This window comes from Triticum aestivum, chromosome 2A, assembly GCF_018294505.1.
Source record: "Triticum aestivum cultivar Chinese Spring chromosome 2A, IWGSC CS RefSeq v2.1, whole genome shotgun sequence".
Taxonomy (NCBI): domain Eukaryota; kingdom Viridiplantae; phylum Streptophyta; class Magnoliopsida; order Poales; family Poaceae; genus Triticum; species Triticum aestivum.
In genome coordinates, this window is record NC_057797.1 from 292,958,487 (window position 1) to 292,983,821 (window position 25,335).

A 25,335-nucleotide genomic window follows, 5' to 3' on the forward strand; every position below is an offset into this window, starting at 1 on the left:
ACAGATAGCTCCTCAGAGGAGGATTCAGAGAGAGATGACCAGTCGTATCCCCTCCCCCCCCCCGAGGTGCATGCTCTAACTTGGCTGGGTTATATTCCCCATATTATGCATATGGTGTCTTGCATTGCCATGCCATCTGCTTAGATTAGACATGCTTTGTGTGAATGCCTCTTGTTTCCTTTCTATATCAGATATGTGAATTATGCAATGCCATGTTTTTCAGCCAGTTATCATATATGTGAATTATCTCATGCCATCTTTTTTTCATTACGTATTCCATTTGTCGACACTCTGTGTATATTGAACTACTCATCATGTATATCAGCCATTTGAGCCGGTTATGGAAAAATCTGGAGTGAAAACAAGGTATTCAGAGTAGGCAATTGTACTTGTTGAAGCATATATCTCGATGGTTACAGGGAGCTCCTCAGAGGAGGATTCGGAGACAAATGGCCAGTACTATATCCCACCTGAGGTGTATGCTCTAAGTATCAATGTTTATATTTCTCATATGATGCATATGGTGTCTTGCATTGCTTAGTTTAGACATCATATGCACAATATTGAATTCTATTTGCTTAGTTTGGAGATCATACACGCGAGTGCCAGCTGCTTAGTATATGAATCAATTATGTCAATTATATCATGCCATCCTGTATACTTAGACAACATGTATGTGAATTATTTCATCCCAACCTATTTTAGAAAGACATCATATAGTTTTGTCATGTCATCCTGTTTAGGTACTCATCATATGTTGAATTATGCCATTATATCCTGTTAAGTTATCCATCATATATCTGAAACTGTGTCATACCTATCCTGTTTAGTTAGGCATCATATATGTGAAATTGTGTCATGCTGTCTTGTTTGGTTAGACAACATATATGTGAATTACCACATCTGTCTATCATTCAATGTCTGTACGTTCAATTTATTTTCTTGTTTATCAACCATTTGAATTGGAGGGGGTGATGGCAGTATCTAAGGGAGCAAAAACCCGTTCTTCACAAAAGACAGTGCTACCCGTCGATGCAGATAGAACCATGGTTGTGCTGGCCCACAAACTAGCCCCACCACACATAATCGAGACTCTTGCAGATTGCACACTTACCATTGGGCAGAGAACCAGCTACAACCCATCGAACCGCAACCCTAGCGGATAGTAACCCACTTATAGTTGACATAGCACCATGTCCACCATAGAGTACCCCCACACGAGCAGTTTGTAAAGCTACTGCAGTGCCCAATGCACGAAGACCACCACAGCTAACCCAAATTCCACGTTTAATGCAGAAGAGCAATTGTTCTCAGGTCAGATTCCATAACTATGGTCCATACTCCTTTGCTGTTGCATCACTGTATTTACTCATACCAACTACTTTCGAATTCGAAGGATCCAATTGAAACTCCAATGGCGCAATAGGTATGTTTGAAACCTATTTCTTTAACTGGATTGCTGTTCTAACTGCTTGCTCTATGTTGATTTTAGTTTAAGTTGTATGAATAGTTATGTTCTCATGTGATTCACATTACAAGTGCTACCAATGCTGTGTTTCTCACACTTATATTCTGTCTATGCTGCTGTGTCTTAAAAATATATGAGTTGAACTGTGTCTCTATCTTGATCAGGGAACATAAACTAGAATGATATGGACAATACAGTGACCATAGTACATTTGTTTCATGCTGTTATCCTGTCCACCTTACTACTGAACCGGTTCACCAAAATGAGTTTCATATACTACAAGATAAACCTGTGATGTGTCTGCTTATTTCTCTTGTAGTATGCAAACAGAATATTGGAGAAGAGCACCCCACTATGCAATGGTAGAGAAAGTAATGCAGATAGGGTTAAAGATAGTGAGACAACCCTATTGGTCTCCAAGAAAGGTGATAAAAACGATCTTGTAGACAGTGAGAAAATCCCATAGTCCTGCATTGATGTAGTGTTCGAGTTACTGGCCAGTACCGCTGGCACAAGCTCTTTGAACTTGCTGCCTGAATCACTTCGGCTTCTTCAGTCTCAGCTACAAGCTGAAAGGCATCATTCAGCTGTGCTGCAGCAAGAAGCCGAAGGACTGAGGAAGTCCCTGCAGAATTCAAATGCGTACTTTCTTGTGCAACAGCAAGCGCTGGAGGATTTAAGCGCCAAGCAAGAGAAAGTTAATAAGCTTGCTAAGCATCTTGCTAGCATTATGGGTACCCAGTTTATTGTTTCTTGAACTCTTCTGAAGTGGTTTCAGTTCTGGACTTGTTTTGCTGCGGCGTTTATATGCTGCTTTGTTCCCTATATTTGCACTGGTGGCGAACTTTGATGCCCAGTGGATGTAATATGTGTAATAGACGTGATAGCCTAGCATAAGTTGCTTGCTTATTTATTTCCTTGCTGTCTTGTTTATTTGTTTGCTTGTAGTCAGTGTAGTTCTTTTTTCGCGGTTTGTTAGTGGCTGCAATAACCTATTTTTTAAAACTAGGCCACAATAACCATGGGCTAATATTTAATGTAGTGACACTAGCCTCCTACGGGCCGTAGAAATAGTGGGCCTTCTACGGGCCGTAGAAACAGTAGGCCTTCTATGGGCCGTAGAAACAATGGGCCTTCTACGGGCCGTAGAAACAATGGGCCTTCTATGGGCTGTATCATCAATGGGCCTTATACGGGCCGTATGATCGATTGGCCAAACATGGGCCAATAATAGGCCACATTATGGCCGTAAACGGGCTAGAGTTGGAAACGCCCGTTCATGGGCCGACCATAAGGGGCCATCGTTAATAGGCCGTATTTGATGACGCTATGAAAACGGCCCAATGTATTAACGGACCATAAACGGGTCGACTATAATCACGGGCTGAATTTGGCCCACAAGCAGAACATGACAGTAACCGGCCATAAGTAAATGAATGCTTGAAATGAGCCCAAGAATAAATGGGCTCTGAGAAGGCCGAAAGATAACATGGGCTGGAAACGGCCCAACGGAATAACGGGTCGTTAATGGGTATAAAGTGATACACTATTCATTACGGGCCAGTTTCACCACGGGCCGTTAATGGGTGTAAAGTGATACACTGTTCATTACGGGACAGTTTCACCACGGGCCGTTAATAGGCCAGGAGTTACATAGGGCCTCATATGGGTTGAAAGACGTCATGGGCCATACATGGGCCAGAAGTGAAAACGGGCTGGAATCATTTTGGATGGCCCAGATGACGCTACTGGGCCTAATTCGGATAGGGCGTAACAGGCCTTGGGTTAGCGGGCTGTAAATGGGCTATATGCGAACATGCCGTTAACAGGCTTTCCATGGGCCAGCCCGCCACCTTTTGACCAAGTCAAATGGGCCGGCCTTTTCACAGGAATGGGCCTCTGTTGGGCCGTGCCACGTGTCGATGTATCATAGGCGCCTTATGTCCAATGAGTGGATGACATCTGTCCCAACAATGAGCCGACACGTGTTTCCTCCAGCCAATGATGATTTTACATGTGGAAAATCCCCATTGGTTGGGGCTGTTAACAGGTTATCGGATCCAAAACCCGACTCGATAGCTTAACTGCGCTCCGTTACGGTGGATGCCACGTGTCGGTCACCCTTGACGAAAGCACTTCTGTGACGCGCGATTTATTGTCATGGAAGTGCACACTTCCATGATGATAATTTTGGTAATGTCATGGAACACTTCTACGACATCACAGGTATGACTATCTTGATTCTGTCATGAAATCGTCATGGATGTACATGCATGAGAAAAGCGCGACCTACTGTGACAAACACGTATCATCACGGAAGTGTATATTTTTTTGTAGTGTGTATAAGGTCAATGAGAGGTGCAGTAATGGTGCTAAAATCTCTAACAAAACACCTATAGAAATCAGCGAGTCTAATAAAACTCATCACTTGTGTGACCGTTTTGGGTTGTGGCCAACTCTCAATAGCTTCAATCTTGGCCTTATCAACTTTAATTCCCTAGGAGTAACAACATAGTAAAGAAAATATACTCGGTCGGTGCAAAAGATGCACTTCCCAAGGTTACCAGACAAACCTACATCGTGTAGAGCAATAAAAACAACACGTAAAGGTTCTTCCAAGGATTTGCTATAAATCAGTATATCATCAAAATAGACTACCACAAATTGTCCAATGAAAGCACATAAAACTTCGTTCCTTAATCTCATGAAACTACTAGGTGCATTAGTTAGCCCAAAAGGCATGACTAACCACTCATATAAACCAAACTTAGTTTTAAATGTTGTTTTCCATTTATCTCCCAATTTTCGTACGAATTTGATGGTATCCACTACGCAAAGCAACTTTGGAGAATATTGTAGAGCCACTCAATTCATCAAGAATATCATCTAGCCTAGGAATAGGATGACAATAACAAATAGTAATATTAATAATACCTCTAAAATCAACACACATAAGTGACGTACCATCCTTTTTTGGCACTAGTATAATAGGAACAACACAAGGACTAAGAGATCCGTGTATATAACCTTTGTCGAGCAGCTCTTGTACTTGATGCATAATCTCCTTCGTCTCCTCTGGATTGGTACGGTATGGCACACGGTTCGGCAGTGAAGCACCGGGAATTAAGTCAATCAGATGCTCAATCCCACGAGTAGGTGGTAATCCTGGTAGCACAACTTGTGGAAAGACGTCAGCGAACTCCTACCAAATGTTAGTGACAGCAGGAGGTAAAGAGGAAGGCACGTCCTTGAATGAAAATAATACCTCTTTGCACACAAAAGCATAGCAAACAGATTTGCTGGAATCTAGATAATCAACATCGGATTTGGTGGCAAGTAGACATGCACTTTTCAATTTAACTTCAGAAACAACACTAGATGGTTTATTATTAGGCTTCATTGTTGCTCAAATTCTTTTGCCACAATCTGATTTTCACTCTTATTTTTCTCCTGTTTTGGTTTATTAGATCTATTAATATCATCTTTCAAAATAGAATTAGGAGTCATAGGAAGCAAAGTAATATGGTTATCCTGATGAACAAGGGTATACTGATTGCTTCTACCATGGTGTACATAATTTTTACCAAATTTCCATGTTCTACCAACTACTAAGGAACATGCTTGCATGGGTACCACATCACAATCAACATAATCAGCATATGTAGAGATACTATAATGCACACACACAATACATATTACCTTAACCTTGCCATTGTCGTTGAACCATTGGATGTAGTTAGGATGTGGATGTGGTCTTGTGGTGAGTGATAGCTTCTCCACCATCTCCATGCTAGCCAAGTTGTTGCAGCTCCCTCCATCTATGATGACGCGAACAGAACGTTCCTTCACAACTCCCTTTGTATGGAACAAATTATGCCTCTGATTTTTCTCAGCTTGTGTGACCTGCACACTCAAAACACGTTGAGCAACTAAACTTTCATACCTGGCAACATCTTCAACATCCATGTATTGTGTCTCATGATGAGAATCATCTCCACCGTGTTCTTCACTTGTAATAAGAGCCAAAGTCTCCTCATAATTGTCACTAGCAGACTCATACCCACCATTCTCAGGAGCAATCATAACACGCGGAGATGGGCATTCTCTCGCATAATGACCTCTAACCTTACAACACTGACAAATAATATCATGTGTGTGCCCTGTTGATGCCATGGATGAAGAAGAGATCTGTGCAGGCCCGGTAGGTGTGCTCTTTGCAGATAGTGGTGGTAGTGCCTACTTTCTTGTCATAGTTGGAGGTGGTAGCTGACGGAGGTGCCGGTGTAGCAGAACGTGTGGAAGTAGAAGATGCATGCGGTGTCCATGATAAAGGTCGACCTGCAAAAAAATTAGTCTGCACCAATGCCTGCCGATCCTGCAGTTCACGTTCAGCTTTGCAAGCAAGATGGAATAAACGAGTGATATTGTTATATTCCTTAATCTCTAAAATGGTTTGACTCTCTTTATTTAATCCACCCATAAAACATGCAAGCATAGCTTCATTATCCTCAACAATACCACATCTAATCATGCCAGTTTGTAATTCCTGATAATACTCTATAGATTTTTTCCTTGTCTCAAACGCCGCAGTTTTTGAAGTAATTCACGTTGATAATATGGTGGAAACAAACGAGTACGCATAGAAGTTTTCAAAGCAGCCCAAGTAGCAGAAATATTATCATGATATAATCTACAATGTTTAGACCACCAAACAGAAGCGAAACTAGTGAATTCACAAACAGCAGCGGCAACACGTCTATCCTCAGGATATTGTAAGAATGTGAAACTTTGTTCAGTTTCTAACTCCCATGTAAGATATACATCCGGAATGTATATATTCTCAAACGATGGAATATTCAATTTCAGTTTCTAACTCCCATGTAATCCGAAATGTATATACTAAAGTGCGATTACATCCGGGGTGTTGCAACACTCCACCACTACGAAAGGATCTCGTCCCAAGATCTAGGACTGGAAAAATGCCGGGTACTCAGAACGGAGGTGATCCTCGCGTTCCCAGGTGGCTTCACGGTCGGAATGGTGTGACCACTTGACTTTGAGGAATTTGATTGACTTAATGCGAGTCTTGCATTCAGTCTCTTCAAGAATAGCAACTGGGTGCTCACGATAAGAAAGGACTTCTTGGAGATCAATGTCTTCGAAGTTGACGGTGCGGTCAGGAGTCTTGAAGCATTTGCGGAGCTAAGAGACATGGAACACGTCGTGCACATTTGCAAAGTTGGGAGGAAGCTCAAGTTGATAAGCGAGATCGCCTCTCTTGCTGACGATTTTGAAAGGACCCATGTATCTAGGGGCAAGCTTTCCTTTGATACCGAAGTGACGAGTACATTTCATAGGAGAGACGCGGAGGTAAACATGGTCTCCGATCTCGAACGCCAAATCACGATTCTTACTATCATAGTAGCTCTTCTGGCGCGATTGCGCTGCTTTGAGGTTATAACGAATGACTTTGCACATTGCCTCTACCTCTGTGATCAAGTCATTTCCAAGAAGTTGACATTCACCGGTCTCTGACCAGTTGAGAGGAGTACGACACTTCCTGCCATAGAGAATTTCGAATGGGGCCTTGCCCGAACTTGCTTGAAAACTGTTGTTGTAGGAAAACTCGGCATATGGAAGACAATCTTCCCACTTCATACCGAAAGAGATAACACACGGCCTGAGCATATCTTCAAGAATCTGATTGACACGCTCGACTTGACCGCTAGTTTGAGGATGGAAAGTTGTGCTGAAGCGGATGTTGGTGCCCATGACCTTCTGAAAAGAATCCCCAAACTTGGAGGTAAAGATGCTGCCACGGTCTGAAGAGATCAACTATGGAATGCCATGCAGAGAGATAATCCGAGAGGTATAAAGCTCCGCCAATTGAGCTGCAGTGATAGACTCTTTGATAGGCATAAAGTGAGCCACTTTAGTAAGTTTGTCTATGAAAACAAATATAGCATCATTGCCATGCTTGGAATTTGGAAACCCAGTCACGAAGTCCATCTCAATGTGGTCAAACTTCCATTCTAGAATGGAAAGAGGTTGGAGGAGACCAGCTGGTCGTTGGTGTTCTGCCTTCACTCTTCTGCAGACATCACATTCATTCACAAACTGAGCAATCTCGCGCTTCATTCGAGTCCACCAATAAGCCTGCTTGAGGTCCTGATACATCTTCGTACTCCCAGGGTGGATGGAGAGGAGTGAATTGTGAGCCTCATTCATAATAACTTTACGAAGGTCACCTTTAGGCACAACAATGCGATCCTCGAAGAAGAGATTATCCTTGTCATCAAGGCGATAACACCTGTACTTGGGTTGACTCTTGGCAATCCCAATCTTCACCTTCTTCACCATAGCATCAAGAAGTTGAGCCTCACGAATCTGATCTTCCAAAGTAGGAGAGACTTGAAGGTTGGCGAGGAAACCTTGAGGAACAACTTGCAGATTGAGTTTGCGGAAAGCTTCACAAAGCTCGGGTTCGTAAGGCTTGATAATCAGACTGCTGCAGTAAGCCTTCCTGATCAAAGCGTTAGCAATCACATTGGCCTTGCCTGGAGTATACTCGATACTCGGATTATACACTTGAATCATTTCGACCCAACGAGTCTGCCTGAGGTTGAGATTAGGCTAAGTGAAGATGTACTTGAGACTCTTGTGGTTAGTGAAGATGTCCACTTTTCTTCCCAATAAGAGATGTCTCCAAGTCAAAAGAGCATGCACAACTGCCGCCAACTCGAGGTCATGAGTGGGGTAGTTCTTCTCGTTGGGCTTCAACACTGCACCAAGACCTTGAAGAGAGGCATCGCAGAAGACCTCAAACGGTTTGGATTCATCAGGAGGAGTCAGAACTGGAGCAGTGACCAATTTCTCTTTCAAAGTGTTGAAAGCGATGTCACTTTTCGGGGACCAAACGTACTTCACGTGCTTCCGAAGAAGGTTTGAAAGAGGCTTCGCGATCTTTGAAAAGTTCTCAACAAACCTTCGACAGTAGCTTGCGAGACCAAGGAAGCTGCGTAGTTGCTTCACGTTCTGAGGTGGTTCCCAATTCACAATTGCAGACACCTTCTCAGGATTCACCGCTATGCCCTTGGTAGAGATGATATGCCCAAGATAGAGAACCTCATCGAGCCAAAACTCACACTTTGAGAACTTGGGGTAGAACTGATATTCCCTGAGCTTATCGAGCCCCAAACGCAAGTGCTTGGCATGATCTTCCTTCTTCTTTGAAAAGACCAAAATGTTATCGAAATAGACCAAGACAAAGTCATTTGTGTAAGCGTTGAACATGAAGTTCATCATGCGAGAGAAAGTAGGCGGAGCGTTGACGAGGCCAAAAGACATGATAGTGTATTCATATGAACCATAGCTTGTTCTGAAAGCCGTCTTGGGAATATCTTGCTCACGAATTCGAATCTGGTGATAACCCATACGGAGATCAAGCTTGAAGAATACTTGAGCACCTTTGAGTTGTTCAAACAACTCATTGATGTTGGGAAGTGGGTACTTGTTCTTTATAGTCTTCTTGTTCAATGGACGGTAGTCAACACCAAGTCGGTCCGTTCCATCCTTCTTCTTCACAAAAAGAACTCCACAACCCCACGGAGAAGAACTAGGTCGGATGAGACCCATTCACTCTTGAATATCGAGTTGCTTCTTCAGCTCCTTCAACTCTTCAGGTCCAAGCTTGTAAGGACGTTTGCAAACAGGTTCCATGCCACCTCAAGATCGATGACGAATTCAACTGGCCGGTGCGGAGGCATTCCTGGAAGCTCTTCTGGAAAGACGTCTTGATATTCGCAAACGACTGGAATTTGAGAGATGGCATCCAGTTCACCCTTCTCATTGAGAGAAAACAGACGGATGGTATCATCACGAGCGGCAAAGACAATTACATCCTCAGACGAATGAGTCAATTGAATCTGCTTGGCAGCACAATCAAGCTGAGCCTTGTGCTTAGAAAGCCATTCCATTCTGAGAATAAGATCAATATCCGAGTCACCAAGAACATTTGGAGAGGACAAGAACTTATAGTCACCCAATGTGATTGAAACATCCAGAATGCATACTCGAGATGTCATTTGACGGGCCGGAGAGACAATAGCCAACGGTTTCGGCAACACTTGAGTAACAAAATCATGCTTAGATGCAAAAGGTCTCGAGATGAAACAATGCGATGCACCAGTGTCAAAAAGAACTCTTGCGGGAATATCGTTAACAAGAAGGTTACCCATGATGACATCTGACGAGTCCTCTGCCTGAGCTGCATTCACCATGTTGACCTTGGCGTGCTTGGGGTTATGATTGACCACAACTGTACTTGCCGATCTCACAGGAGGAGGAGGGAGATGCCTCTGATTGAAACATTTGTTGGCATAGTGACCCTTCTGTTGGCACTTGTTGCACATGACCTCTGAAAGAGGATGGTGATACAGAGCACTCGATCTTGGAGCTTGCGACGAAGTCTTGTTCTGAAAACCAGGGTTGGGTGGGTGGGAAGATCCACTGCCACCTTTGCTCTTCTGCTGATAAGGCTGACGGAACGGAGGAGGAGGAAGCCAATACTTCTGCTGCTTAGCGACTTGAATTGAGGAAGGAGTAGCATCTCTGACTCGCTTCTTGGAAGCATCACACTTCAGTTGAGCAGTCTCTTGCTTCAATGCCATGTTGTAAAACTCATCGTACCTCCTGGGCTCAAAGAGGACAAGAGCTAGCTGGATTTCTTCTCTGAGACCACCCCTGAACTGGTATATCATGCTCTTCTCATCAGGGATGTCCTGCTTGGCAAAATGGGTGAGCTTATGAAACATCTTGTTGTACTCATAGACAGACATAGAGCCTTGCTTCAGGTTGCGGAATTCCTCACGCTTGCTTTCAACCACGCTCTGAGGAATATGATGAGCTTTGAATTTTTGACGGAATTCATCCCAGGTAATCACATGGCCTCCTCTGGAATCTTTGTACTGCTGAAACTATTCTGCAGCTTGGTCTTTGAGTTAGAAGGAAGTGAACTTGACAAAGTCCTCAGGCCTGACATTACTGCACTCGAAATGCTTGCATAAGTCCACGAGCTAATCATCAGCGTCAGTTGCCTCAACGCAATTGCTGAAGGTCTTTGGCTGGTTAGCAAGGAACTGGTTGAGTGTAGCAAAGTGATTCTGATTGTTGCCTTGGTTCCCTTGGTTGCGCTCTTGAAGAAGTTGCGTGATCAGCTGCGTGTTTGCATTGGTAGCGGCCATCACAGCTTGCCATGCCTCCGGAGGTAGAGGTGGTGTGTAACACCCCGGATGTAACTTTCCCAATTTGTACTCCAACTCTTGCCGTTTCCGGCGTTAAGTTAATTTATTTTCTCGGGTTCGGGTTTTTGTCTCCGTGTGTTGTTATCGTTGTCATGCATCTCATATCATGTCATCATGTGTATTGCATTTTGCATACGTGTTCATCTCATGCATTCGAGCATTTTCCCCGTTGTCCGTTTTGCATTCCGGCGCTTCGTTCTCCTCCGGTGGTCATTTCTAGCTTTCTTTCGTGTTTGGGGACTAAGCATTTCCGGATTGGACCGAGACTTGCCAAGCGGCCTTGGTTTACTACCGGTAGACCGCCTGTCAAGTTTCGTATCTTTTGGACTCCGTTTGATACTCCAACGGTTAACCGAGGGACCGAGAAGGCCTCGTGTGTGTTGCAGCCCAACAAACCTCCAATTTGGCGCAAAACCCACCTAAGCCTTCTCCATCATCTAGATCGTTTGATCACGATCGCGTGGCCGAAAACCGCACCTCATTTGGACTCTCCTAGCTCCTCCTATGCCTATATAAAGATCCCCCGAAAATCTCCTTCTCCTTCCCCCCGAAAACCCTAAAAATCGTCTCCGCACGGCCGGACGTTGTCTGCACCGCGCCGGACACACCGCCGCCAGCCACTCACCACCTGCCACGTCACCGCCGCCAAACCCACCGCCGCCGAGGCCCGCGCAGCCCAACGCCGTCCCGCGCGGCCCGAAGCCTCAGCCGCCGCCATCCTCCCTCCGCGCCGCCCGACCACGCCCGCGACGCCGCCGCCTCCACCGCGCGCCGGCCACCGCCGCCCACTTCGGCTGCCGCCTAGCTTTGCCGCGCCGGCGAGCTCGGCGCCCGGCGACCCCGCCGCCTCCACCGAAGCCTGCCGCCGCCGCCTCCCCGCCGTCAACGCCGGCTCCGGCCACCGGCCTCACCCCGCCGCCTCCCCGCCGTCACGCCGACTTCGACGAGCTCCCTCCCCGCCGGTGAACAGTGCCCCGACCGCGCCTCAGATTCCGTGAAAACCCTAGATTTGAGAGAGGTTTTTTTTCACTAAGTCCCTGGTTTTTCCTAGCCCAAGTGCTCCTGTTCATAGCCTTGTATCTCCGCATCCGTAACTCCATTTTTGGCATATAGCATATCAAAATGTTCATCTCAGAGATTACATCATTTAATTCCATTGCATCATTTTCATTTGAGTTCATCTAGTTGCCCGAAATGCTATTAGAAGAGGGCTACTTGAGATAATTGTCAGATCTGCAACTCCATTTAGGTTTTTGTCATTTTTGCCATGATTAATGTGTGCATGATATGCCCTGATGTTCTACATATGTTTTGTTAAGGGTTTTGTCATCTTTCCAGAGGTGCAACCCATGTATTTTTGTGATGTGTGTGGTGTCTAGCACAAGCTTGCAAAGTGGTGCACTTGGTAATTCTGTTTTCAGGGTCTTAGCAATACTACTAAGTCCTTGAGCTGTTTATCTCATATGACCATATGTTCATGTTGTTTCCTAGTGATCCGTGCCTCTTTTGAGGATGATCAGTAAGGATGTTTTGTTAATCTTGTAGTGCTCTATCCATCCATGTATTTGTTTGCAATTATGGAGTACCCTAGCTTGAGCCAATCGAGCTCTACCTTTGCTACTTTGTGAATCTGGGCAGATTGTCAACTTGTTTGCAATTTTGCCGATGATGTTGTAGTTGATCCGTGCATGCTATGCTATTGTTCTTGCCTTGTCTAGCTTAAATTTTGTGTTTTCTTGATAGATGTATGCTTAGTTGGTCATGACTTGCACCGTAGTGAGTGCATCGAGCTCGTAAACATGCCTACTTGAGTTATGTTTCAGCATGCTCCAGTTTTCACTAAGTCTGTGATCTGGCTATGTTCACATGCTTGAAATTGTATTTTCTTATCCCTTTTGGCTCAAGGTCACTAAGGGACTTTTGTTAAGCTCTTTGAGTAGCTCCATGCCATGCTTTACTTTGCCATGTTCAGGTCCTGTAGCATATAGTTTTGTTGCTCCGAAGAGTGCTACCTGATCTGAAATTCCAGACAAGTGTTAATTTCACTAAGTCTGAGATCTGTTTGCCATATGCATTTTTGCCATGCTTGTTTGAACCTGTTAATGGATGAATTGGTCGTACCTCAGTGCTAGACTTTTGTTAAGCATCTTGAATGCATCCCTGCCATGTATTTTGTTGTTATGTTTGGGTGTTGTAGCATGTTCATCTCATTGCATTTAGATGGCTACTTGCTGTAAATCGCAGACCGGTGTCATATTTGAATCGCTTGCCATTTCCAAACCGTAACTCCGATTCCGGCGTTCTTTATATCGTTTTCAAGCGATTTCATCTCATCTTTCCAGTGGCACACTTGGATTTCTAAGTTGATGCCAATTTCATGCATTCCTTGTCACATCTTGCATATGCATCCCGCGTCGCATCCCGCGTAGCATATCATCTTTTCATCATATTGTTTGATCTTTGCACGTGGTTGATTGTGTCCTTGTTGCTTGTTTGTCTTATTTGGGTAGAGCCAGGAGTCGAGTTCGCTAACGAGGAGCCCGTTGAGTTTGCTTTCGAGGATCCAGTCAATTCTGACAACTGTGCAGGCAAGATGATCATACCCTCGAAATCACTACTATCTTTGCTATGCTAGATTGCTCGCTCTTTTGCTATGCCAATGCTACGATGCCTACCACTTGCTCTCATGCCTCTCAAATTTCCATGTCAAACCTCTAATCCACCTTGTCCTAGCTAACCGTTGATTGGCTATGTTACCGCTTTGCTCAGCCCCTCTTATAGCATTGCTAGTTGCAGGTGAATATTGGAGCTCGTCCCTTGTTGGATCTTTTATTTACTAGTTGGGATATCATTAGATTATCTTGTTATCTTAATGCATCTATATACTTGGTAAAGGGTGGAAGGCTCGGCCTCTCGCCTAGTGTTTTGTTCCACTCTTGCCGTCCTAGTTTCCGTCATATCGGTGTAATGTTCCCGGATTTTGCGTTCCTTACGCGGTTGGGTTATAATGGGAACCCCTTGATAGTTCGCCTTGATTAAATCTTTTCCAGCAATGCCCAACCTTGGTTTTACCATTTGCCACCTAGCCTCTTTTTTTCCCTTGGGTTTCCGGAGCCCGAGGGTCATCTTATTTTAACCCCCCCCCCCGGGCCAGTGCTCCTCTGAGTGTTGGTCCAAATAGAGCCACTTGCAGCGCTACCTCGGGGCAACTCGACGGTTGGTTCTAGTTGTACGTAGTGTTCATCTGAGTGTGCCCTGAGAAAGATATATGTGCAGCTCCTATCGGGATTTGTCGGTACATTCGGGCGGTGTTGCTAGTCTTGTTTTAACCTGTCGAAGTGTCTTGAAGAACCGAGATACCGAGTCTGATCGGAACGTCTTGGGAGGAGGTCTATTCCTTCGTTGACCGTGAGAGCTTGTCATGGGCTAAGTTGGGACTCCCCTGCAGGGATTTGAACTTTCGAAAGCCGTGCCCGCGGTTATGGGTAGATGGGAATTTGTTAATGTCCGGTTGTAGATAACTTGAACCTTAACTTAATTAAAATGAATCAACTGAGTGTGTTACCGTGATGGCCTCTTCTCGGCGGAGTCCGGGAAGTGGACACGGTGTTGGAGTAATGTTTGCGTAGGTTGTTCTCTAGTTTCTCGCTCGCGCTTTGCCTCCTCTTCTCGCTCTCTTTTGCGAATAAGTTAGCCACCATATTTGCTAGTCGCTTGCTGCAGCTCCACATATATTTTACCTTGCCTTACCTATAAGCTTAAATAGTCTTGATCGCGAGGGTGCGAGATTGCTGAGTCCCTGTGGCTCACAGATTACTATTACACCAGATGCAGGGCCTGATGATTCCACTCCAGGTGACGCGCTTGAGCTCAAGTGGGAGTTCGACGAGGACTCTCAACGATACTATGTTTCTTTTCCTGATGATCAGTAGTGGTGCCCAGTTGGGGTGATCGGGACCGTGTCGCATGTTGGGTTATCTTTTATTTTGGCGCCGTAGTCGGGCCATGAGTGTTTGGATGATGTAATGTTATTTATGTACTTGATTGACGTGGCGAGTGTAAGCCAACTATGTTATCTCCCCTTTTATTATCTATATTACATGGGATGTTGTGAAGATTGCCTAACTTGCGACATATGCCTTCAATGCGATTATGTCTCTAAGTCGTGCCTCGAATTGTGGGAGCTATAGTCGCATCGAGGGTGTTACAAGTTGGTATCAGAGCCTTCCCCGACCTTAGGAGCCCCATTGCTTGATTTTTTTAGCGGCCGAGTTGTGTCTAGAAAAATGTTTTGAGTCATTAGGAATTATATATCGGAGAGTTTAGGAATTCTTTTACTCCCCAGTCTCCTCATCGCTCTGGTAAGGCATCCTGACGTAGAGTTTTGACTCTTCTCTTCTCAAATTTCACTAAATTTTTTCTTAGGATCATGCGGGTATCTTGGAATCGTTCCGATGGTTTTATGATGAGAACATTGTCTTGGTGCCTCCTGTCAGGGGTTTTGTGGAAGTGTCCTGAGGAGTTGAGCTCTGAGGTGTTGTCATCATAATTTTATCGTTGCAGTTCTGGAATACCTGAGTTTAGTACGCCGACATCGAAAATCTCTTTTATGCAATTCGTTGGTGAGATAGCCTCGACGCCACCCAGTACTGGGGCGGGAGTTCGGGAGTATCGCCATAACTTGTATAACGGATGCTTTTCGAAGGTTGAGGTAGATGGTTTCCGAAGGTTTCTTGGTTATGTGTTGAAGGATGGATACAGCTGGATGTAGGATTTGCTAGTTTGGGTGAGATATTATGCTTCCCCTGTATCCCCAACACCTGATTGCATAACCGGAAAGGTTCGGGAGTTTCATAGGTGGGAATTCTTGTAGATCTAGCCCTTCTTCCACGGATATTGGTTTGAGATTGGGATTTCTTACCGATTATTCATTCTTGATCCGTACCTTGTTGATTTATTTCTCTACCTTAATTCTACGTGGCTTATCAATTTATGGAAATGTGACCATTTCAAGAGGAATGCATTGGTTCATTTTGTTCGGATGTGAAGAATATATGTTGCAATTTTCATTCCATTGGATTCAGCTTCAATATTTGTCTATAAATGTGCTAATGGTGGTCAACCTCTTCAGGATGGCTCCTCCAATGCGCACGACTCCGAATCCTGATCCGCCACCACCTCCACCTCCTCCGGAGGCATGGCAAGCTGTGATGGCCGCAACCAATGCAAACACACAGTTGATCATTGCAAATTCTTCAAGAGCGCAATCAAGGCAATCAAGGGAACCAAGGCAACAATCAGAATCACTTTGCTACACTCAACCAGTTCCTTGCTAACGGGCCAAAGACTTTCAGAAATTGTGTTGAGGCAACCGATGCTGACGATTGGCTTGTGGATCTGTGCAAGCATTTCGAGTGCAGTAACGTCAGGCCTGAGGACTTTGTTAAGTTCGCTTCCTTCCAACTCAAAGATCAAGCTGCAGAATGGTTCCAACAGTACAAGCACTCCAGAGGTGGACATGTTATCACTTGGGATGAATTCCGTAAAGATTTCCGAGCTCATCATATCCCTCAGAGCGTGGTTGAAAGCAAGCGTGATGAATTCTGCAACCTGAAGCAAGGCTCTTTGTCTGTCTATGACTACAACAAGTTGTTCCAGAAGCTCGCCCACTTTACCAAGCAGGACGTACCTGATGAGAAGAGCATGATATACCAGTTCAGGGGTGGTCTCAGAGAAGAAATCCAGCTCGCTCTTGTTCTCTTTGAGCCCTTGAGGTACGATGAGTTCTACAACATGGCGTTGAAGCAAGAGGCTGCTCAATTGAGGTGTGATGCTTCCAAGAAGTGAGTCAGAGATGCTACTCCTCCTTCCTCTACTCAAGTGGCCTAGCAGTAGAAGTATTGGCTTCCTCCTCCTCCATTCCGTCAGCCGTATCAGCAGAAGAGCAAAGGTGGCGGTGGTTCTTCCCACCCACCCAACCCTGGCTTTCAGAACAAGACTTCGTCTCAACCTCCAAGATCGAGTGCTCCGTATCACCGTCCGCTTTCAGAGGTTACGTGCAAAAAGTGCCAACAGAAGGGTCACTATGCCAACAAGTGTTTCAACCAGAGGCGTCTTCCTCCTCCTCCTGTCAGATCGGCAAGTACAGCTGTGGTCAAGCATAACCCGAAGCACACCAAGGTCAATTTGCTGAACGCAGCTCAGGCAGAGGACTCGCCAGATGTGATCATGGGTAACCTTCATGTTAACGATGTTCCTGCAAAAGTTCTTTTTGACACTGGTGCATCGCTTTCTTTTATTTCAACACCATTTGTGGCCAAGCATGATTTTGTGACCGAAAGGATTCCTGTTCCGTTGAAGATTGTGTCTCCGGGCAAGCAAATGACTTCTAACAATTGTGTCCCGGATGTCTCTATCACGTTGGGCGATTACAAGTTTCTCTCTTCTCCGGTGGTTCTTGGTAACTCGGATATTGATCTTATTCTCGGAATGGATTGGCTTTCTAAGCACAAGGCTCAGCTTGATTGTGCAGCCAGGCAGATTCAATTGACTCATTCGTCTGAGGATGTAATTGTCTTTGCCGCTCGTGATGATACTATCTGTCTGTTTTCTCTCATTGAGAAGGGTGAACTCGATGCCATCTCGCAGATTCCAGTCGTTTGAGAATATCAAGACGTCTTTCCAGAAGAGCTTCCAGGAATGCCTCCGCACCGGCCAATTGAATTTGTTATTGATCTTGAGCCTGGCACGGAACCTATGTGCAAACATCCTTACAAGCTCGGTCCTGAAGAGTTGAAGGAGCTGAAGAAGCAACTCGATATTCAAGAGAAAATGGGTCTCATCCGGCCTAGTTCTTCTCCGTGGGGTTGTGGTGTTCTTTTTGTGAAGAAGAAGGATGGAACGGACCGATGTTGTGTTGATTACCGTCCATTGAACAAGAAGACCATCAAGAACAAATACCCACTTCCCAACATCAACGAGCTGTTCGAACAACTCAAAGGTGCCCAAGTATTCTCCAAGCTTGATCTTCGTATGGGTTATCATTAGATTCGAATCCGTGAGCAAAATATTCCCAAGACGGCTTTCAGGACAAGCTATGGTTCATATGAATACACTGTCATGTCTTTTGGCCTCATCAACGCTCCTTCGATGTTCTCTCGCATGATGAACTTCATCTTCAACGCCTACACCAATGACTTCATTTTGGTCTATCTCGACGACATTCTGGTTTTCTCGAAGAACAAGGAAGATCATGCCAAGCACTTGCGTTTGGTTCTTGATAAGCTCAGAGAACACCAGTTCTACGCCAAGTTCTCCAAGTGTGAATTTTGGCTCGATGAGGTTCTTTATCTTGGTCATATCATCTGTGCCAAGGGCATTGCCGTTAATCCTGAGAAGGTGTCTGCAATTGCGAATTGGGAACCTCCTCAGAACGTGGAGCAACTCCGTAGCTTCCTCGGTCTCACAAGCTATTGCCGAAGATTCGTTGAAAACTTTTCTAAGATCGCAAAGCCTCTCTCAAATCTTCTCTAGAAGCACGTCAAGTACATTTGGTCTCCGGAGTGTGACATTGCTTTCAACACTTTGAAAGAGAAATTGATCACTGCTCCAGTTCTCACTCCGCCTGATGAATCCAAGCCGTACGAGGTCTTTTGTGATGCCTCTCTCCAAGGTCTTGGCACAGTATTGATGCAAGAGAAGAAAGTTGTTGCTTATACCTCTCGCCAGTTGAAGCCCAATGAGAAGAACTACCCCACTCATGATCTTGAGTTGGCGGCAGTTGTGCATGCTCTTTTGACTTGGAGACATCTCTTATCAGGAAGAAAAGTGGACATTTTCACTGATCACAAGAGTCTCAAGTACATCTTTACTCAGCCTAATCTCAACCTCAGGCAAACTCGATGGGTCAAAATGATTCAGGAGTATAATCCGAGTATCGAGTATACTCCAGGCAAGGCCAATGTGATTGCTGACGCATTGAGCAGAAAGGCTTATTGCAACAGTCTGATTCTCAAGCCTTATCAACCCGAGCTTTGTGAAGCTTTCCGCAAACTTAATCTGCAAGTTGTTCCTCAATGTTTCCTCGCGAACCTTCAAGTCTCTCCTACCTTAGAAGACCAGATTCGCCAAGCTCAGCTTCTTGATGCTATGGTGAAAAAGGTGAAGATTGGGATTGCCAAGAGTCAACCCAAGTACAAGTGCTACCGCCTTGATGACAAGGACACTCTCTTCTTCGAGGATCGTATTGTTGTACCCAAAGGTGAACTTCGTAAAGTGATCATGAACGAGGCTCACAATTCTCTCCTCTCCATCCACCCTGGGAGCACGAAGATGTATCAGGACCTCAAGCAGGCTTATTGGTGGACTCGAATGAAGCGCGGGATTTCTCTATTCGTGAATGAATGTGATGTCTGCAGAAGAGTGAAGGCAGAACACCAAAGGCCAGCAGGTCTCCTCCAACCTCTTTCCATTCCATAATGGAAGTTTGACCATATTGAAATGGACTTCGTGACTAGGTTTCCAAAGTCCAAGCGTGGCAATGATGCTATATTCGTTGTAATCGACAAACTCACCAAAGTGGCTCACTTTCTGTCTATCAAAGAGTCGATCACTGCAGCTCAATTGGCGGAACTCTATACCTCTCGTATTGTCTCTCTACACGGTATTCCACAAGTGATCTCTTCAGACCGTGGTAGCATCTTTACATCAAAGTTTTGGGATTCTTTTCAGAAGGCCATGGGCACTAATTTCCGCTTCATCACAGCTTTCCATCCTCAAACTAGCAGTCAAGTCGAGCGTGTCAACCAGATTCTTGAAGATATGCTCAGGGCTTGTGTGATCTCCTTCGGCATGAAGTGGGAGGATTGTCTTCCTTATGCCGAATTCTCCTACAACAACAGTTTTCAAGCAAGTTTTGGCAAGGCCCCTTTTCAAATTCTGTATGGCAGGAAGTGCCGTACCCCTCTCAACTGGTCTGAAACCGGTGAACGTCAGCTTTTGGGTAATGACTTAATCACAGAGGCAGAGGAAATGTGCAAAGTCATTCGTGATAACCTCAAAGCAGCCCAATCCCGTTAGAAGAGCTACTATGATAGTAAGCATCGTGATTTGGCTTTCGAGATCGGAGATCATGTTTACCTCTACGTCTCTCCTATGAAAGGTACTCGTCGCTTCGGTATCAAAGGGAAGCTTGCCCCTAGATACGTGGGACCTTTCAAGATTGTCAGCAAGAGAGGCGACCTCGCCTATCAACTCGAGCTTCCTTCAAACTTTGCAAATGTTCATGACGTGTTCCATGTCTCTCAGCTCCGAAAGTGCTTCAAGACGCCTGACCGCACTGTCAACTTCGAGGACATTGAGCTCCAAGAAGATCTCTCATATCGTGAGCACCCAGTTGCTATTCTTGAAGAGACTGAACGCAAGACTCACAATAAGTCAATCAAATTTCTCAAAGTCAAGTGGTCACACCATTCCGACCGTGAAGCTACCTGGGAACGCGAGGACCACCTCCGTTCTGAGTACCTGACGTTCTTTCAGTCCTAGATCTCGGGACGAGATCCTTTCGTAGTGGTGGAGTGTTGTAACACCCTGGATGTAACTTTCCCAATTTGTACTCCAACTCTAGCTGTTTCCGGCGTTAAGTTAATTTATTTTCTCGGGTTCGGGTTTTTGTCTCCGTGTGTTGTTATAGTTGTCATGCATCTCATATCATGTCATCATGTGATTGCATTTGCATACGTGTTCAACTCATGCATTCGAGCATTTTCCCCGTTGTCCGTTTTGCATTTCGGCGCTTCGTTCTCCTCCGGTGGTCATTTCTAGCTTTCTTTCGTGTGTGGGGATTAAGCATTTCCGGATTGGACCAAGACTTGCCAAGCGGCCTTGGTTTACTACCAGTAGACCGCCTGTCAAGTTTCGTATCATTTGGACTTCGTTTGATACTCCAACGGATAACCGACGGACCAAGAAGGCCTCGTGTGTGTTGCAGCCCAACACCCCTCCAATTTGGGCCAAAACCCACCTAAGCCTTCTCCATCATCTAGATCGTTCGATCACGATCGCGTGGCCGAAAACTGCACCTCATTTGGAATCTCCTAGCTCCTCCTATGCCTATATAAAGATCCCCCGAAAATCTTCTTCTCCTTCCCCCCCGAAACCCTAAAAATCGTCTCCGCGCGGCCGGACATTGTCCGCACCACGCCGGACACACCGCCGCCAGCCACTCGCCGCCTGCCACATCAGCGCCGCCAAACCCACCGCCGCCGAGGCCCGCGCGGCCCAACGCCGGCCCCCGCGGCCCGAAGCCTCGGCCGCCGCCATCCCCCCTCCGCACCGCCCGACCGCGCGCGCGACGCCGTCGCCTCCACCGCACTCCAGCCGCCGCCTAGCTTCACCGCGCCGGCGAGCTCGGCGCCCGGCGACCCCGCCGCGTCCACCGAAGCCTTCCTCCGCCGCCTCCCCGCCGTCAACGCCGGCTCCGGCCACCGGCCTCGCCCCGCCGCCTCCCCGCCATCACGCCAACTCCGACGAGCTCCCTTCCCGCTGGTGAACAGTGCCCCGACCACGCCTCGGATTCCGTGAAAACCCTAGATCTGAGAGAGGTTGTTTTTTTCACCAAGTCCCCGGTTTTTCCTAGCCCAAGTGCTCCTGTTCATAGCCTTGTATCTCCACATCCGTAACTCCGTTTTTGGCATATAGCATATCGAAATGTTCATCTCGGAGAGTACATCATTTCATTCCATTGCATCATTTTCATTTGAGTTCATCTTGTTGCCCGAAATGCTGTTAGAAGAGGGCTACTTGAGATAATTGTCAGATCTGCTACACCATTTAGGTTTTTGTCATTTTTGCAATGATTAATGTGTGCATGATATGCCCTGATGTTCTACATATGTTTTGTTAAGGGTTTTGTCTTCTTTCCAGAGGTGCAACCCAAGTATTTTTGTGATGTGTGTGGTGTCTAGCACAAGCTTGCAAAGTGGTGCACTTGGTAATTCTGTTTTCAGGGTCTTAGCAATTCTACGAAGTCCTTGAGCTGTTTATCTCATATGGCCATATGTTCATGTTGTTTCCTGGTGATCCGTGCCTCTTTTGAGGATGATCAGTAAGGATGTTTTGTTAATCTTGTAGTGATCTATCCATCCATGTCTCTCTTTGAAATTATGGAGCAACCTAGCTTGAGCCAATTGAGCTCTACTTTTGCTACTTTGTGAATCTGGGCAGATTGTCAACTTGTTTGCAATTTTGCCGATGATGTTGTAGTTGATCCGTGCATGCTATGCTATTGTTCTTGCCATGTCTAGCTTGAATTTTGTGTGTTCTTGATAGTTGTATGCTTAGTTGGTCATGACTTGGACCGTAGTGAGTGCATCGAGCTCGTAAACATGCCTACTTGAGTTATGTTTCAGCATGCTCCAGTTTTCACTAAGTCTGTGATCTGGTTATGTTTTTGCTATGTTCACATGCTTGCAATTCTATTTTCTGATCCCTTTTGGCTCAAGGTCACTAAGGGACTTTTGTTAAGATCTTTGAGTAGCTCCATGCCATGCTTTACTTTTGCCATTTTCAGGTCCTGTAGCATATAGTTTTGTTGCTCCGAAGAGGGCTACCTGATCTGAAATTCCAGACAAGTGTTAATTTCACTAAGTCTAGATCTGTTTGCCATATGCATTTTTGCCATGCTTGTTTGAACCTGATAATGGATGAATTGGCCGTAGATCAGTGCTAGACTTTTGTTAAGCATCTTGAATGCATCCCTGCCATATATTTTTTTGTTATGCTTGGGTGCTGTAGCATGTTCATCTCATTGCATTTAGATGGCTACTTGCTGTAAACCGCAGACCGGTGTCATATTTGATTTGCTTGCCATTTCCAAACCGTAACTCCGATTGCGACGTTCTTTATATCGTTTTCAAGAAATTTCATCTCATCTTTCCAGTGGCACACTTGGATTTCAAAGTTGAGGACAGGTTCATGCATTCCTTGTCACATCTTGCATATGCATCCCGCATCACATCCCGCATAGCGTATCATCTTTGCATCATATTGTTTGATCTTTGCACGTCGTTGATTGTGTCCTTGTTGCTTGTTTGTCTTGTTAGGGTAGAGCCGAGAGACGAGTTTGCTAACGAGGAGCCCGTTGTGTTTTCTTTCGAGGATCCAGTCAACTCTTACAACTGTGCAGGCAAGATGATCATACCCTCGAAATCACTACTATCTTTGCTATGCTAGATTGCTCGCTCTTTTGCTATGCCAATGCCATGATGCCTACCACTTGCTTTCAAGCCTCTCAAATTGCCATGTCAAACCTCTAACCCACCTTGTCCTAGAAAACCGTTGATTGGCTATGTTACCGCTTTGCTCAGCCCCTCTTATAGCGTTGCTAGTTGCAGGTGAAGATTGGAGCCCGTTCCTTGTTGGATCTTTTATTTACTTGTTGGGATATCATTATATTATCTTGTTATCTTAATGCATCTATATACTTGGTAAAGGGTGGAAGGCTCGGCCTCTCGCCTAGTGTTTTGTTCCACGCTTGCCATCCTAGTTTCCATCATATCGGTGTTATGTTCCCGGATTTTGCGTTCCTTACGCGGTTGGGTTACAATGGGAACCCTTGATAGTTCGCCTTGATTAAAGCTTTTCAGCAATACCCAACCTTGGTTTTACCATTTTCCGCCTAGCCTCTTTTTTTCCCTTGGGTTTTCGGAGCCTGAGGGTCATCTTATTTTAAACCCCCCCGGGCCAGTGCTCCTCTGAGTGTTGGTCCAAATAGAGCCACTTGCAGCGCTACCTCGGGGCAACTCGACGGTTGGTTCTAGTTGTACGTAGTGTTCATCTGAGTGTGCCCTGAGAAAGAGATATGTGCAGCTCCTATCAGGATTTGTCGGCACATTCAGGCGGTGTTGCTGGTCTTGTTTTAACCTGTCGAAGTGTCTTGAAGAACCGAGATACCGAGTCTGATCGGAATGTCTTGGGAGGAAGTCTATTCCTTCGTTGACCGTGAGAGCTTGTCATGGGCTAAGTTGGGACTCCCCTGCAGGGATTTGAACTTTCAAAAGTTGTGCCCGCGGTTATGGGCAGATGGGAATTTGTTAATGTCCGGTTGTAGATAACTTGAACCTTAACTTAATTAAAATGAATCAACTGAGTGTGTTACCGTGATGGACTCTTCTCGGCGGAGTCCGGGAAGTGGACACGGTGTTGGAGTAATGTTTGCGTAGGTTGTTCTCTAGTTTCTCGCTCGCGCTTTGCCTCCTCTTCTCGCTCTCTTTTCCGAATAAGTTAGCCACCATATTTGCTAGTCGCTTGCTGCAGCTCCACATATACTTTTACCTTGCCTTACCTATAAGCTTAAATAGTCTTGATCGCGAGGGTGCGAGATTGCTGAGCCCCTGTGGCTCACAGATTACTATTACACCAGATGCAGGGCCTGATGATTCCACTCCAGGAGACGCGCTTGAGCTCAAGTGGGAGTTCGACGAGGACTCTCAACAATACTATGTTTCTTTTCCTAATGATCAGTAGTGGTGCCCAGTTGGGGGTGATCGGGACTGTGTCGCATGTTGGGTTATCTTTTATTATGGTGCCGTAGTCGGGCCATGAGTGTTTTGATAATGTAATGTTATTTATCTACTTGATTGATGTGGCGAGTGTAAGACAACTATGTTATCTCTCCTTTTATTATCTATATTACATGGGATGTTGTGAAGATTGCCTAACTTGCGACATATGCCTTCAATGCGATTATGTCTCTAAGTCGTGCCTCGACACGTGGGAGCTATAGTCGCATCGAGGGTGTTACATGGTGGTGGCGGATCAGGATTCGGAGTCGTGCGCGTTGGAGGAGCCATCCTGAACAGGTTGACATCCATTAGCACATTGACAGATAAATATTGAAGCTGAATCAAATGGGTTGAAATTGCAACATATAGTCTTCACATCCGAACAAAATGAACGAATGCATTCCAATTGAAATGGTCACATATCTATAAATTGAGAAGCCACTTAGAATTGATGTAGAAGAATAAAATCAACAAGGTACGGAACAAGAACGAATACTCGGTAAGGATCACCCAATCTCAAACCAAATATCCGTGGAAGAAGAACTAGAGCTACAAGAATTCCCACCTATGAAACTCCCGAACCTTTCCGGTTATGCAATCAGGTGTTGGGGATACAGGGGAAGCATAATATTTCACCCAAATCTAGCAAATCCTACATCCAGCTGTATCCATCCTTCAACACATAACCGAGAAAAAACTTCCGAAATCATCTACCTCAACCTTCGAAAAGCATCCGTTATACAAGTTATGGCAATACTCCCGAACTCCCGCCCCAGTACTGGGTGGCGTCGAGGTTATCTAACCAACAACTGTATAAAAGAGATTTTCGATGTCGGCGAAACTAAACTCAGGTATTCCAGAACTACAACGATAAAATTGTGACAACAACACCTCGGAGCTCAACTCCCCGGGACACTGCCACAACCCCTAAATGACAGGAGGAACCAAGAACAGTGTTCTCATCACAAATCGATCGGAATGATTCCAAGATACCTGCGTGATC